This window comes from Anser cygnoides, chromosome 9 (genome assembly GCF_040182565.1).
Source record: "Anser cygnoides isolate HZ-2024a breed goose chromosome 9, Taihu_goose_T2T_genome, whole genome shotgun sequence".
NCBI classification, from domain to species: domain Eukaryota; kingdom Metazoa; phylum Chordata; class Aves; order Anseriformes; family Anatidae; genus Anser; species Anser cygnoides.
In genome coordinates this window covers 23,779,504-23,795,441 of record NC_089881.1, presented here as the reverse complement: position 1 = coordinate 23,795,441, position 15,938 = coordinate 23,779,504, and the positions used below count along the sequence as shown (strand labels likewise).

Sequence of the window (15,938 nt, the reverse complement as noted above, 5' to 3'; positions counted from 1 at the left end):
GGTTTCTTTCACGGTCTCCACTGCAAATGACATCCTGACCTCTAGAGCAGCAGATTCATTAATTTTGGCAGAAAATCACAATTTCTATTTTGAAAGTATTGATTTCCCAAGAAAATACTGAAATGCCTTGTCATTAACACCTATTTAGACAACTACAGCAATAGTATAGCTAGGTCATTTATGCAAGATTAACCAATTAATGCTGCTCTTTTATTTATTTTTTTATTTTATTTTATTTTATTTTTTACTTTGTAAGAGGAGGCCCTGTGAGCACATATACAATAGCCAGTGAACATCAGTTAGATTTTTTTTTTCATCAGCATCCATAAATAAAACTCGTAGCCTCAGGGAGAAAAAATCCAATTTTCTCTGTTTCAGGAAAAAGTCTGAATAGTCAATGAACCTTGCACCATGCCAACCCACGTTCAAGATTACTTCAACTAAATCCAGTAACAGCTGTATTTTTTCTTCATTTTTTTCTTTTTAGTTGAGATCTAGAAATGTAAGCAAACAACTTCACAAATAAATCAGGACCCAATAATAGTAAATAGAATTTAAACAGCAGTTACAAAAAAAAAAAAAAAAAACACAGAGCTTACAGAGAAAGGGAGTTAAAAGGATCTGTAGTCCTTTACAGTTGCAATATCTGAGAATATTTAACATAGATTATTAATATTTTTTTTTCAGATTCTTAGCGAAGATTTTCTTTTAGAAAACTGGTGGAATGGAGATTCCCCAGAATTTTAATGGGCCTATCCTGTAAAATCTGGTCGGCATTTTTTGTCTGTAGCTTTAGACTTTCCTATGAGATCAGGTGCCTGCATCTTGACTATTTAAATGTAATTCCTTGTTTGCTGAGCCTGGTGCATACAGATGCATGATGGATTTAGTCAAAGACTCTAAACTGTTTCTGCTACAAGTGGTAATGTTCAGTACCTACTGTTCTGTAACTGTATTGAACTCTATTAGCTACAGCTCCTTTTTATTCATGAAATTATTTCTAGGTCCATTCTATAATGAAAACATAAATAACTTAGTTTTAACCAGTTGTTTTTTTTCCTAAACAATTTTACTAAGTTTTAGTTTTATCTAGTTCTAGTTAAGAAATAACAATTTCTAATTTAGTATCCTGCAGGTGTTTGTTAAGTTTAGACTTGCATGAGTGTGCCACCATTTAGCCATTACATGATAATGGCTAAAGCTTCTGGGAGCATGCGCTTGTTGATTTATAAGATTTATATTCATGAGTATTCATATGGAGTTCAGATTTAAAACACACTGTTGTAATCAGTGTCATAAAATAACTTCTTTCAATATTCTCTGTCAGCATCAAGTACTGGAATGGTTATTTGGTGGATTAAAAATTATTGATAGAAACTTTAGGACATGCTGAGGATCCGGAGGAGATAATCTGTTTTACGATTGTGTTAAGTTAGCTCTAGGCCTCCATCAATGCTTAATTTTATAAAAAAGAAGAGGACTGTTGCCTTCAGAGGGATTCTTCATAGTGCTTGACATTTGAAGAGGTGAAAAAGTCTTTGAATAATTGCAGTTATCAATAATGTGCCTGTCCTGTCACTCTTATTGACGAGTGATGGTTTGAGGGACAGTTCCCTTATCTGTGACTCCAAGTTATAAAGGAACTGCCATTTATTCTTTCCATTATCTCTCCATACCAACATCTGACGTTTTGTGAGGAGGGAAAGCTCTTTCTGTTCCACCTGTCCCGGCTCAGCAGTGAGACTACTTGCATATGTGAAATACGCCGTGGGACTGGGTATCTTTCTCCGTACTTTTACACTAGCTACACAAACTTTACTCCTCTACAGGTCAGAGATGCAAAATCAGAATGGACATGGTAGAGATGAGCAGGATTTTGGAGCACCAAGATAATGGCAGTGTCTGTCTTCAGGTTGTGGAGGAATGTAGGTTGCTCTATGTTCTGTTTCTTGTCCCTTGTGTTTTGTTCCTGGGAATTTGCTCTGTGTTATATCTTGCCAGGACCACATGCTTTACATTTAGTGTTGCCTTCCAATCAGTTTTGTAGTGCAGCTGAAGGAATGCCACTTCTCCAGTCTCACCGCAGCAGGACCAAGTTCCCTCGGTACTGGGGGCTGTTGTCCTAGTGTGCTCCCCGCTAGCTGAGGGCCAGCAGGGCATTCACCGGCTCCCCCAGGCTGTGTTACAGGAACTGCAGAAAGAAGTTCTTTGAGGGTATGGCTGGCTCTATTTACATTAAGGCATTGAACAGTGTCATTATTAATTCCCCCAAGAGTTCACAAGGTGTATAAAGATAGCTTTCCAAAGTTACTACAGTTACCCAGAACGAGCACAAGGAGTCAGGAGATCTGAGTTCTCGGGAGTCTTGTGCACAGCTGCGGCCTGGTGACACGGTGTGAAATGCCCTCTCGATCAGAATTCAAAAGGTATTCACAATCCATCATAACAGAGATGATCTGTAGTGATAATTTACTGAAAAGTCCTGTGCTAATGAAAACTGCACTACATACTAACAAGCATCTTTTAGCTGTATATTTTTCAGAAGATATATTTTAGGAATACTTAAAGTATTAACATCTCCTTTAGATACGTGTGTTAAATATGTTTAACTATGTCTGCCTGTTAAATATCTCTTCATTTATGACAGAATATAAAAGCTGGGAAAAAAAAAAAAAGGATCTATTAATTTTGTAGTACAGCTTAATGAAAAAAATGAACTATTTTCATCAGCATTTTCAAATTACTAAGAAAAATGTCAATTTCAATATATTAAAAAGGATTTGGCAAAACATACGAGAAAAACTAAGCAAAGATTGTGCATGCTGTGTGTATAAATTGAGTCTGATAATTATTAGGCCAGAGAGAAATTTGTCAGCAGCCTATATCTGAGTTCTCTGACTGCATCGTAGACTTATATTAACATAGTAACATGCTAAATACAGGTCCTTCTGTGTTGTACAGAGGTGTAGCTGTACTTAAGATCTGAGCAAAACCCAAATTTTGGAATTCCTTGTGGAAGAACAGGCAGCTCTTGGGGCAGTGTGTGTCTGCAGCTGACTTATCTGTGGGTGAGGACAGCCGCTGGGGAGCAGGTCAGACAAATTGCTATGTGAATTCTGCCAGCATCAGAGACACTGAAATATCTCCGGGTAATGGAGGTAAGTAAACCCCAACAGAATTGCTTTATCATAATTTTTTCTTAGCCACTTCCTAGTCTGGACAGAAAAGAGCATTAGATTGCTAGATCTAAATTACTACATGATAGCGATGTCACCGGTTTAGGTCCACATGCAGCTATGCAGTTATAGCATTAATTGAAAACAGTTTTGGCGAATAGTTAAATTTCATGTAAATACCCAGTATCACCAGCTGGTGTTTCTTTCCTTGCAGAGATGTGCCTTTTGCACTTCACAGGACTTGCAGTGTTTGTGAAGCTTTGGTACTGAGAGTGAGGGTTTGGTACTGAGTGGTACAAGCTCCTGGTGGGGATGCGTTGACAGCCTGCACACAGTAGAAGAGGCTGTGATTAGCAAATGTCACTGTGGCCTCTGCTATTCATAAGTATCTGTCTGGATCATCATCTCAGGAGCTCCCAGGTGAGTTTGGGGCTCCTGAGATCCTGCCCAGCAGGGCACTTCAGTATGCTGAGTAAAGTCCTGCAGGAATTGAGCTGGGTGGTGAACCTGAAGCATCAAAGTGAAAATGTAGTCTCATGCTCAGGAATGCCTCTGTAAAAATGAAAATAATGTCAGAGCTTTCTGTATTCCATTTTTGCACTTCAAATGTAAGCACTTTGTAGGTTAAAAGAGTTACTTCACTAAAACCAGCCCTACTAACTCAAGCTTAGATCTTTAGCTCAAACTTGGATCTGAAAGTCAAAGAGTTTTCTTTCTGGTGCCCTGTCATCAGTAATAAATGTTTTGCGGCTCCTAACTTGCACCTTTCATGGCCTGATTGCCTTCGGTGGGTTGATCAGATATAATTAATTCACTTTGGAGTTGTTTAATGATGCATAAGAAGGAATAGATTCTAGCTCAATCTCATAACTGCTTTGCCTCTGAAATCTAACAGGATTAAAGCACCATTAAAAAAAAAAAAAATCCAAGTAGTTCTGTGAGCAGTGAAACTAATGAAGCCAGGATTCCTATGGATTTGTGTCTCTTGGTTGATTGACTATTTAAATGATTTATATGAAGATTATGTTATCTCTGCATATACCTATAATCCCCTTTATGCAGAATATTTTGGCAGTGACATGCTGGTTGCTGCAGAAATTCCCCAGTGGGATCAGAAGTTATTAGGACAAAATTGTTCAAAACCTGGTTTCTCTTTTACCTAAAGCCCTACTTTTACAAAATTGCAACAATTTAGTTCTTTCTTTGCGTCTTTTGCAGCTATGTTTTACTGGGGAAAAGCACACAGGCATAGGCATGTGCTTGATAAATCATGATACCATAAAAAAAGAAAAAAGAGAAAAAAGAAAACCAGACCAAATAGTACAATAAGAGTATATCCTTCAATATAATCTACAGAGTAATTTGTGAATAATGAGAAGCAATCCAGAAATGCCTCACAGAGCAATCTTGAAAACTACCAAAAGGATAACAGTATTAGGAAGGAAATGCTTATGACTAAGACAAAGAAAATTGTTGGAAGTCAGATCAAGGATTTGGGCTTAGAAAACACATTTTTACTCTGTTCTTTTACAATCCTTTGGGAAATGGTTCTATTCAAATGGAAGAGTAGTCTTTGAGCTCACACTGTGCACACATCGAACATGGAACAGGTGTAGAGTTTTTTTTTCTTTCTTTTTTTTTTTTTTTTTTACTGAGCTACCTGCAGTACAAAATGTGTAGGAAATAATCATTGGATCTTATTCAACTCTCAGATTTGGTTGAAGTTGCCCATGAGTTCCAAAACCATTACCAGAACACTTTCACAAGTTCTGTTCATCGAGGGTGGGAGGCTCAATCCAGTCCCAGCACCCTCATCCTCAGGTCTGCAGGAGTCGCTGTGTCCATGCATGTGCAGAGCGAGGCAGTGCTGACCTTTCACAGTAGGTGCACAGTTCAAGGTGAAGCCATGAAAACCTTCTGGCTAAAAGATCAGTAGATTGGGGAATATTGTTTGTTAGTTTTCAAAGTGTGAAGTCTTAAAATAAAGCAGAGGTTTATAGACATCATTAGAAATGCTAGAGCTATTTAATCATTCCAGTTCACTTGGGAATGATGATGCTTTAACTGTGAGGGTATGCATATGTGGGAATAGAACTAGCACTTATTTTCATATCATAAAACTTTGAAAGTGCTTGCTTTCACTGTGCCCTTCGTCCCATTCTCTAGGCTTTATTCATTATCTAGTCCATGCCTATCTGTTGCTGCCTCAGTCTTTGAGGGAGCAACACCTTGAGCTTCAGTTTGATAATTCTTTATTTGAAGTAATTATGTTCATTTCTACAACAGGGGTATTTTTAGAAAGGAAGGAAGTTGATTAATTTCTCACATGCATCTATTCAGTTAGCTAACAATGTTTAAAATTTGCAGAATTATATATGCCAAAAGGGAATCTCACCAAAATCTATAGGTGTTAGAAAAGACAGTAGTATACCTGACTAAACAGTTACCTAGGGTGATAGAAACTCTATTAAATCTTTGTGTTTTTGCCACTTGTAAGAGTAACGCATGTGTACTCAGGAATATAATAAATCATATTTTAAATGTCACGTCACTTACTGCTCACTAAGTTATAGAAACCTCAAGCTACAGTAGTTCAAAAATTCTCAAAGCATTATAATTCTTGAAAGCCAAAAAATAGCGAAGTCAGGGGAAAGTCCAGTGCCTGGGAATGAAATAAATTTACCCAGTTTCTCACAGTCAAAAAAGTGAATAGAATTCAAGTGTGCGTGTATTCATTATGGCCTCTGCAAATATTTTATTTCCTGTCTATTAAAAAGTAGTATATTTTTTTCTGAATATTTTTATAATTTCAAAGCCAGTCTTAAATGATACCTTTTCACATCTAATGATTCAAAACCTTGCATGTACCACAACTATATGGTATTATGAAGCCCCTAACTATAAAATTAATCATATTAGAATAATATAATTGATCGTGTATGGTATGGATATTGCTGCTGCATTGCAGTAACAGCAATACATACATTCAAACTATGTACATCCAAGTGACGTAACTTGGGAATACTATTTTTTCAATTACATCTGAGATTAGGACAGACAATGCATGTTAAATTCAGTCATTTATTCATTTTCCTTCATCTGATTCATCACTATAGGAGAAGTCCAGATTGCATTAATTGTCTTTTGTTCAGCTAGAGGCAAACTCATTACAAAAGAATTCAATAAAAAAAAGGTAATTTTAATGAACTTAGTCTATTTCTCATAGGCTACTATATTATGAATCAATAGCAGTAAATCCATAGTTAAGACTGTAGCTTGCAAGCCATTGAGTAGGGATCCAATGACTTCTGTGTTTTGAGGTCTTGTGGAAAAATACAGAGAAGTAATTAAAGGCTAATGTCTGACATTCTTCCATTTAAAAGATATTTTCTATTTCTTTTTCAAATATGTGATTAATACAGAGACACTGTATCACTGAACTTGTGATTTTAAACATTCGACTAATTCATTTATTTTTCCTCCTGGATTATTTCTCTGACCCTCTTTTGATTGGCTTTTCCACAATGCAGATCTCTGTGAATGAAACATAGTGGCAGGGTTTGTTGGCTGGGAGGCAGGAGGTGAAGTACCTGTGAAAGGTGGCTCATAATGATGAATTTGTGTCCTTTAACTCCACTGCTCTGGGAAGCTATTCCTTTAGGAAGCTCAGAAGAGTGATGGGTCTCTGCCAGACAGGAGGATTTGAAAGCATCTTTCAAGATAAGTGTAAATACGCAAAATGAAACATTTTGTATTATCTGCATGAGACAGTTTCTGAGAGAACAAGCTGATGAGTGTATTGCTTTGGTTGATGTAAAGGATGAAACCTAAAGTGAAACTGGGAGAACAGAACTTGACTAAAATACATCTCTTACAGAGAATTCCCCTAATTAAATTGAAAAGTTGGCACATTTGTCAGTCCTGAAATTTAAAAAGAGAATAATTTATGGATTGTGGCAATCCCTCTTTAATGTTACAAGTTTCAGATAAAGCATTTCCTAGACCTTTTGAGATCAGATCTCAAGAACTGGGACCTGGAATTCTTAAAAACAAGAAACGTAAAATTCTTTTAAGGTTGCCAGCTTTCAATGATGAAGATCAGGACAGAGCAAGACAGATCAGTTATGTTCCATCTGTGCATGTGCCCAGTTGGACTCATTGCTTATGCTCATAATAATAGCCTTTTCCCAGCTACACTGAAAATGAGAGCCAGATTTTATGTGCTTTACATAAAAATCATCAAAATGAACGGTATAAAGCTGTATATCTCCTAGTATAGTTCATGCATTGTGTATATTTAAAACAGAGAAACCACATGCACTTGTGAGATGTGAGGTAGTTTAGGGGGTTTTGACTCAATTCCTTAATACTGAATATCAAAATCATTTTGCTTTTTAAACAAGACCCAAAACAATTTCTAGACAATAGCAGAAGTTTGCTTTTTTCTTAATTAATGAGTTCACTGAAGAGACGACTAAATTCAGAAGCTACTACTGGTAATTAAAAAGTAGACAAAGTGACATTTGCAAAAAATGGAAAAAAGAAAAACGAATCAATTTAAAAATGGCATCCACCCTGATTTCGTTAGTATAAATGTTTAGTCAGCTGTGAGAGGAGATGCTGAAGATCTTATCCAAAATTAAGATGAGACGCTTGTTTTTCAGTATTGGCTGATATTTAGCATCAAGATCTAATTTTTTCCTTCTCAAAAGAGGAAAATTTCTTTACGGATTCAAAGATACATCTTCCTTAAAGTGTATTTAAAAAAAAAACAAACAAAAAAAAAACAAAAAAAAAACTTTAACCTCTCCACCATCTGTGAAAACTGTAGGATCCCAGAGACAAAGCTTGAGAAATTTTGTTTGACTCCATACAAATAATCAAATTGCAGAAATAGAAATATTGCTTTGCATCTAACAGAAAAGGAAACAGTTTTCAGAATTATTAGTGTATCTGAATATTTTCAAACGCTCGCTTTTAGTGTTAGATGTGGTATAGAGCAGGACCAAGTGTCTGTAATTGAAAGAGTAGCTAGAGTGGGTGCGTGTAAGGCAGATCGCTTCAGGTTCCCCTGAAAGTGATGTTCATTGCAGGCTGGGCTGTCCCACGCCAGAGACTGATGTAACAGCGTAGTCGCAATGTTCGTCTAGTCCTTTAACAAAGCCTCGCTAGCTAAGATGAATTAAGACAGGCAATATTGTTTTCAACCTAGTAAATCATTTGTGGACAAAAATGTTGGGAGCACAGTTTATCAGCAGAATTAGATAATAACAAAAGTGTGTACTGATAAGTTTATCAAACTCCAAGAAATTGGAAGTCATAATAGGTGGCTAGAAATATTTCAGTGTATCTTTGACACAAATTCAATTCTGCTGCTCAAGTGCTAGTGATTTTTACAAGATTTTAATAAAGGGGACGTATGTGACAGTAGCCTTAGTAGAGTTCATGCCCTTTACAGCATCAATAATTTACAGTAATTTAACAGGGACTTGCAGAATATAAACCAATGCAAGTGGAAGATGACTTTATCGAACCCATCTTCTGTGGCTGAAGATTCTTTTAAGTATCCATTTTCAATGAAAACACTAAATATGTCTCCTTTATGCTTTTATTATTGCACAGAGTGAACCTTGTTTAATGATCTTGGTGAAGCAAGTTAATAGATTACATTTGTTTTAATACTAAGAGAACAAATTCTAATCTTTGGCCTGCTTCTGAAAATTTGCTGTTATAGCTTGAGTAGAAAAGCGTTTAATAATGTATATAACTCCTGGTTTAAAACGTGTGCCTAAATAAACTATTCATATGGTGTTCCATAATGTTCCTAAAGATGCGTATACTCAGTTCTGATCTTGGTCACATCCTCCATCCTCCTAAAAAAGCAGCATACTTGTAGTGCTTGTAGAAGAATAAGCTCTACAGGGCTGGAAGGGGGAGCATGCTCTGAGTTACGGTGCCCTAACAGACACTCGGGACATGACTGGAAGGGCAGTCCGAGTATTTGAGTCTCAGAAGCACCGAAGCCAACATCGGAAGGTAATGCTGACTTTAACCTGGTTTCTGAAGGCTTATTTGACTGTTCTCTCCAACTTTTTGTCACAATTCATGTATCTGTTAACTCCCTGCCCTTGGAATCTGTTTATTAGTCTTGTCTCAGTGTCACAAAAAGATAGAGCTATTAGTCTTTTATAAAAATAAAAACCCAGATAGAGGAATGAAAACCTTTTACATTCACCCTGTTTTGGCCATCATTTAATCTACGTGGGAGATGGTTCTCAGACAAATATTTACGAAGTGTATTTGTGTTACTTCAGCTGCTCATATGGTTCCTTGTTTTACAATTCCCTTAACCACTCAGTTTATAAAAAAGAGTAATAGGATAAAACAAATAAGGAGCAAAATGTTTTCTATGGTCATGTTATTCTTAGTTATTTGATACATATCCTAATCCATTTTGGATGTTTTTCATTAACTTCAGTAATAAATCAATTTTCTCTAGACCCGGCAGCCTTCTAGGAGGATTTTTCGTGTTAATTCCCTCTGAAGTCGACTGAATTTGGCTAGGGAATTCTGAAGGTTATAAACCCAGTTCTAGTCTCCTGGAAATCTTTCCGTTTTCATTGTTGTCACAAGACTTTTTTTTTTTTTTTTCCCCATTACCATTACATAACTTAAATTAAGAACATAGGTCTAGTCATAGTCATAATCAATTTTCTGATTATGTAGAGAAGGAAAAAACGCTGGAGCATTAACAATTTTTAAAAGTACATTTAAATCATTATTCATTTATAGGGTTGCATTAATTTCTGAATAATGCAGCGCTGCAGATGGATGATTCACAGCGATGTAAAGTCTTTTGTAGTCATTTAGAGCCTCATTATATGAATATATCACTCACTGTTTCCACCCACAGACACTTCTTGAAGTGATGAGGCAAAATCATTATCATGCAGATGAAAGGGAGAGCCTAACAAAACAAATACAACAACAATTTTAATTAGGCTAATGTATTTAAATTCCCACAAGGTTATAAAAGTACACTTCTAGCTATTCCTAACATAAGTGAATCAGGGCTCTATTCTTCCCAGTTAGAAGAAGGGAGAGCATCCAATTGCAGCACCCAGCAGCGATCACAGCTCTCCCGAAACCAGGCCTATGGTAGCAGCAGGAAAAATGGCATATCCAGGTTGACTGAAGAATATGTTGATTTAGCAGCACAAGTCTTATTTAGCCACAGAAATAGATTAAAATGCAAGAAGAAATGCAAAACAAAACAGTAAAGATAGAAAGAGAAAGTGCTGAGAGGCAGTTGCAGAGCCAAGAAACCACAAAGGGATGGAGATTTGGCTCCCAGTGGCTGACTCTTGCCTTGCTTTGCTTTATTTCTGTTTGATTAGCAAAAAGATTGTTTCTGTTTACTTCCTCAAATAATGTTGCCTATGCATTGATTTCTTTATTCTTTGTTTTCTCCTTTGAAAATAGAATAATCTTTTTTTAGAGGTAGAAGTGTGTTATTAATGGAAGGATTTGCCTGTTGAGGGAGGCTAAAACGCTTCGTGAACCAGAAGTGATGCATTTGGTTTCATGGACATCCCCCAAGGATGAGATTAGAGAGATGAGCAGGTTGAGGTGAAGTACAACAGGCTTTGATGAAAAGAAGGAAAAAGAAAACTGGTGAATTTCATATGAAGATTTTATGGGTCTTTATGAGTTATTTTATGAGCCACTTTTAAAACTTTTATTTATTTTTGTGCAGTTACTATTTTTTTCACATTTAAACTATAGAAAATAGGATTTTCTATGCAAATACCTTACAGTAGTTCCTGTTTGAAAGAAATTTTGTGTTTCAGTCAGATTTTGTTTGATTACATACATTTTGTGAAAGGGTGCAGCATTTAATTCCTTTATTTTCAGTTACCAACTCACCATGTCTTCCTTTTACAGAGTTACTTGATACATTAAACATCGTGATGCTCAGAATCTGCCATAGTCTCTGTGGCTTGTGCTTGTTTTGTAGCTGTATTTAATCCAATATAACTCCTGTAACTAATGGTCTGCTAGACTTCATACCCTTTCCTGCACTTTCTCTCCAAACAGGCAAGCACAACTGTTTGGTTTGGTTTGGTCTGTTTTTTCTGGATGCAGAACTGAGGTGTGAGCAGTGCCGGTGGTCAGAAGAGAGAAGGAGATGGGTGGTCAGGAGAGAAGGAGGTGGGTGGTCCAGAGGCAGAACTCTGCCGCTGGCAATAAGGACAGAAACGTGTTTGTTTGCTGAAGATACCCCAATAATCATGAGTACAAATGGTCCCATCTGTATCTCTTTAGTATGAACTGGGTCTCCTTTTGAATGTATGCATTTAGCAAAAGCTGCAGCTTCTGGCCAGAAAGGTACCATTAAAGGAAATGTGATATTCTCTCCATGTTCAGACCCATTTTCCATGTCAGGAAGTGAGCTAGTAATTACGTCCTCCTTGCACAGTCACAAAAGGCAATCAAGAAACATTCCACATGTGATTGCTGTTCAGAGAGAAGCTCTTAGGGGCCAGATTTCTTGATATAGCAACCTTTTAAGATCTGGAAAGATCCAATCCACCATGTTACTATAAAATGTGTAAAAGCAAACAATGCAGGCTTACTGGAAATTGCTATTTATACATCTGTTTTGAATGTTATAGTACATATGAAGGCTTCACATTATTTATTTATTTACTTTAGGTCAATATCATTTATTTACTTTAGGTCAGTAATGTTGGATAGAGCCTCTTCTTCCTTCCCAGGTGTGACAGTATGGATCCCATGCATGACCCCTGTGCCACCCCACTAGCTGACACCGCTGGCCTTGGCACAGAGCTCCCAGCACAAGCCATGGTCAGAACTGAGAAGGCATATCTGGCCCCTGTAATCAGCTGGCCCTGAAATCTAGAGGGAGTGTGGGATTTTCTTGATTATCAAGACTCTTCCTGCTCAGGAGAGTGTGCACCCTGGCCTCTTGCAAAGTCCAGTGTGAGCAGGCCATTTTCTCATTTTTTAGCCCCAGATGGTCACTGGGCACTGCAAGCTTGGCATTCCACTGTGAGATCGGGAATAGGAAGCACTTTGCAATTCAGTGTCCCCACCAGCTGTCTCCCTTCTGGCTGTCATCGTCTTTTAAACATTTTTTTTCTGAGTAGTTTATGAGGTAGCACTACAGGGGTGGCATGGCTGATGAGTCTGCATGTTGCTGGTACCAGTTACCTCGTATTATTGAATCTGGCCAGTGTCGGTTACTGCGTAAATGGGATTATTATTGCTCCTTCTATAAAGTGTGCACAAGTCAGAAGCAATACATGGAAATGTAAATGATGCAGAAGGCCACTAATAGCATAAAATTTTTGCAGCTTAGTGCTTTGCTTGGAAACCACCACAGTTCTGTTTTGTATGTATCCAAACACAGACAGCAGATCGGTCTCCCCAAGGAAAGGCAGCTTATGGAGAAGTTACATTTACAGCATGCAGCATTTGCATAGGAATGATTGCTTCCTATGGGGCTTGATGTAGAAAGAGAGCAAGAGAAAGAGGAACTACAACAGTAAAACACCATGGTGCCATGATTATTTTTTTAAACATAGCAAAGAGAACTTGTTATACCCACGTGTAGTGGTAATGATGGTATCAGTGTGAGGCTCCTTTAAAGATAGCCCCAGAAGTAACCACTTGCAAGAAATGTTTGTTATTCATCTGATGCTTATTGAAAACTGATAATGGTTAAGGATGGATTAAGGGAAAAAAAAAAAAAAAAAATCTAGTTCTTATGGAAATCCAAACTTGTTTGCACATCTTGGTTGAACTACTCAGTAGAGAAGCCAAGAAGAGCTGACAACACTTTCACACCCGGGAGTGACTTTCCTCCAAGGCATATTAGAGGTACGTTAGCAAGGAAACACTGGGAAGCTTTATTTTTTTGCATGGAATAAAAATCATTAGACACGTTTCTGACAAGGTCCGTTAAGTACAGAGATGCCATCTGGGACTCGAGAAGCGCTTAGTGGAGCTCGCTGAAAGCTGGGCAAGGAGGTTGAGAAAGTCCCGTTGTGGCGAGTTGCAGCTAAGCACCTGCTGGAGCAGGACAGAGTTGGTGCCCCAGCACAGCCTGGCCCTCCGTGGGGACAGACATGACTGAACTCCGGGCATCTTCGTCCAAGTGTTACAGAGAAAAAAAAAATCTGATGCTTTCACTACTGGGCATACTTTTCATGGCAGATTTAAAATCTCGTATCTTAGATAGACTTGCTTAGCTTTTATTTGTAATTGTTCATGCTTCTTTCCTGATTATTCCTTGCCCACTAGAGAACTCAGATTTGTGTATTACAAACCAAATGGGAACCAGCAGTCATGGCAGAGGGCAGCTGGAAGCCAGGACGGATGATTCGATGATTCAGCACAGTTGCTTTCATAATGGAGATCTGACAGGCAAATCGATTGATCACGTGCATTTCTTGAGATGTATAATCTGCTGACATGAATCGAATATTTCATGGCCCTGATATAGAAGCATATTTTCCCTCACTGAAGAGATTTTAAAGAGGAGGAGAATATTCTCATTACAGTTTTTGTTGTGAGGACAGATTACTTTCTCTTTTTTCATTCTCTTTAAAACCTCTGTCAAAAAGAAGCAGTTTGGAATTTGAAGGCATTATGTTTCCTGTAATTCACAATGTTTAGGCTGTAAGAATCTGACCTTTCCACTACTCTGTGATTTGACTGGCTGATTACTACTTCTTCAGGTTACCACCCATTCTTCCATGTTGCAAAGAGAGGTAATTAACGAAGATTTACATGTCTGTGCATCATTTCTTTCAGTGGTGTAGGTCAGATGTGTCCTTTTGTTGCACTGAAGTTAAGAAGTATTAATCACTTTGGGTGAACTTAAAAAACATCCGTTCCTTTTTTTTTGGCATTTATTTTTCTCAGGTACTCTAAATGAGAATAAAATATGCAAGACTACTTTCAGGCATGAAAATTAATGATCAAGACAGAAATTCGCTATAGTGGAGGCTTTGCATGAAGCCTAGGCACTGGCTGCAATTTCAAAATAGTTGTTTTCAACAACTTAATGGCCTTTCTTCTCCAACAACAGCTTCCTTCTCTTTGCTGAATAACTCACAGAGAAATTGAATGCATTTTATAAACACCTTCCGACTGAGTTTTCAGTTTATTAAAGTTGCTTTTCATGATTCTCTTTTGCAGGTGTTCATATAGCCATTGTACAAAGTACAAAGCATCTAGCCATTAACGAAGCATCTCCAGTGACATATTGTCCTAACCTCTGAATATTGCTAAGGTGAATTCCTATTCCTGGCTGACATTTATATTAAACTATTTGCAGTATGTATTCCTGAATAAAAGTCCTGAATAAAATCAATTCCAGTTTAGATATATAGCATCTGCTTTGGAAACCACAATATCCTAATAAAAACATATAGAAAAAACAGAAAGGAAATTATAGATTACATGTGCCTATATTTGAGCTTGCCAAGTTGTCAGATCTAAGTGTTGTAAGTTAATGTAAAATATTACCAACATTGTGTGGACAGAATTTTTATTACCACGGAGAAAAAAATGTTGTGAAGGTTAGTTCATCTTGCAGTGGTCTGGTATGTCCTCTCCAGTGCTTTTTGTTTGGAAGAGAAAATCTTGTTTTAAAGGGATTCTCCTGTTTGTGAATAACCTGCTTTCCCAATTCACTGGCCACAGGTATCTTAATGACTTCTCTTTTTACTTACTATTCTTGTTAATATTTTGGTACTAACACGTCTGTATGAGAATAAAAGAAAAAATGCGGGCAGAATTGTGGCACTTCTGGCATCAGGAGGCAGAAAGCGTGGTTTACTGTCTCGTCCCACGACTGGGTTATTCAGTCTTTCCTGGTTATTCAGTGTGAAATTCTGATGTAGTAGATATTCAAATGTCTAAAGCCATTTCTGCAGGTGGCTTTTCAGGGTCTCACTTCGGGTGACAATACCAGCAGAGTGCAAGAAAGCCAGAGTACCAGCAGAGTGCGAGAAAGGGGCTGCATCCCGGGATGGCTCCTCTACCCTGGGAGCAGGGGGAGCAATTGATGAGGCTCAACTTGTGCTCCGTCCAGACCCTCACCCTGCAGCATCAGTGAGGGTCTCCACGGAGGTGCCAAGCCCTGGGCTCCATCCTGCGGTCAGCATGTGCTGGGATGTCCTGCTGAGCACCTCTTGCCCTGCCCCGATGGACTCCATGCACGCAGCCACCACCGCCACTTGCTGCACTGCAGGCACTCACTGCTGCGCCGGAATTTTCCTTGGACGTGGCTCATCTGTGCTTCAGCCCATACCAGCCTCCTATATCTTATATCTTCTGCCAGGATCACGTCATGGAGCTATTTCTGCTTTCTTCTTACTGGTTTTAAGAACTATATTTGGTAGAGAGGTAAGCGAAACCTTTTTTTGTAGGCTGACTTAATACTGTACAGCTCTGCCTGCAGCTTCTTGAAAACCACATTAATTCACATGTAAAAAAACACCTCAGTCATTGATCTCAGTTGTTCTTGCTCTGTCTTTTCCTAGGGTTGTCCAAGGGCTTCCCTGCGGTGCTGTTTTCCAGGGCTGTGACTGCAGGTGGACAGGCTGCCACTGCACTGCATCACACCCAGCTGATGCATTGGTCCCCTGTGTATTGGTACCAGTGCTGGCACTGGCCAACCTGTGGTCAGGGATATTTTATTGGCTATAAAACTTTGGGAAGACTACTTAT

At 38.1% G+C, this 15,938-nt stretch overlaps 2 long non-coding RNA genes across 2 annotated transcripts in view; both read left to right on the top strand.

The window, feature by feature from the left end:
* Positions 1–2,544, top strand: part of LOC136791466 (uncharacterized) — a 109,245-nt gene extending 106,701 nt beyond the window's left edge. Inside the window, exon 4 of the long non-coding RNA XR_010833625.1 lies at positions 1,830–2,544. This is a non-coding gene — a long non-coding RNA (uncharacterized lncRNA). The remainder of the gene's footprint in view (positions 1–1,829) is intronic.
* Positions 2,545–2,688: 144 nt separating this feature from the next.
* LOC136791475 (uncharacterized) lies at positions 2,689–15,715 on the top strand. Its single transcript, XR_010833669.1, has 3 exons — positions 2,689–3,158; positions 11,274–11,387; positions 14,403–15,715. It is a non-coding gene; the product is annotated as an uncharacterized lncRNA (long non-coding RNA).
* Positions 15,716–15,938: the final 223 nt, after the last annotated feature.